This window comes from Dermacentor variabilis, chromosome 9, assembly GCF_050947875.1.
Source record: "Dermacentor variabilis isolate Ectoservices chromosome 9, ASM5094787v1, whole genome shotgun sequence".
Taxonomy (NCBI): Eukaryota; Metazoa; Arthropoda; class Arachnida; order Ixodida; family Ixodidae; genus Dermacentor; species Dermacentor variabilis.
Genome location: NC_134576.1, coordinates 89,379,181 through 89,379,961, shown reverse-complemented (window position 1 = coordinate 89,379,961; position 781 = coordinate 89,379,181). Strand labels below are relative to the sequence as shown.

At 50.7% G+C, this 781-nt stretch overlaps 1 non-coding gene across 1 annotated transcript; it reads right to left on the bottom strand.

Moving 5' to 3' along the window:
- Positions 1-253: 253 nt before the first annotated feature.
- Positions 254-416, bottom strand: LOC142558664 (U1 spliceosomal RNA). Its single transcript, XR_012823078.1, has one exon. It is a non-coding gene; the product is annotated as a U1 spliceosomal RNA (small nuclear RNA).
- Positions 417-781: the final 365 nt, after the last annotated feature.

Below are 781 nucleotides of genomic sequence, written 5' to 3'. Positions count from 1 at the left end.
TTTCTGCGTCTGGGCAAACGGGAAACCGACTTACGTAGAAGCTGCGTCGATTCTTTTGGGGTACCGGATCACCTAAGTTCTTTAACGTGCACCTAATCTAAGTACCACGGGTGTTCTCGCATTTCGCCCCCATGGAAATGCGACCGCCGTGGGCGGGATTCGATGCCATGACCTCGTGCTTAGCAGCCGAACACCATAGCCACTAAGCAACCGCGGCGTTTCCAGCACTATCGCTCTTATTTTGGAATTCATACTGGGGCTGGCGCGAACGCCACGCCCCACTACCAAAAATTACATGCCCCACCTATCCCGGTTTGGGATAGTGGCGTGCTTCAACCGGCCGTCGTGCAATGGCAGGCCTCGGCACGGGACCCCGGCCTCCCTGATCACCGGAGAGCCCGACACCAGGTAAGTATGCAGTGGATTGCGTCGTGAACACATGCCATTCCAAGAGCATCAGCATTTGGTACAGGCTGGAAACGGGTATTTCGCTTAAACTCAAGCGCCGCTAAACAATCAAAGCCTGTAAAATTTCAGATTTCATTACAAAAGCCTAGGCTCCGCCAGTCTGTAAATATAGTTGAAAGAACAGTCGTTTTGCAATGAACTTATTTCGGAAACACATGGCAGAATCCTGCTCACGATGGCTGTCAGCGGTAATACGATTAGCATTGTAGCAATCTAGTGACCACATCGTATTGCTGAGGACGCGTTTATGTAGAATCTGAGGTCGTTATTTGAGTTCTGTTGCTTCGGGCTTTTGCAACATACACTGTCTCTG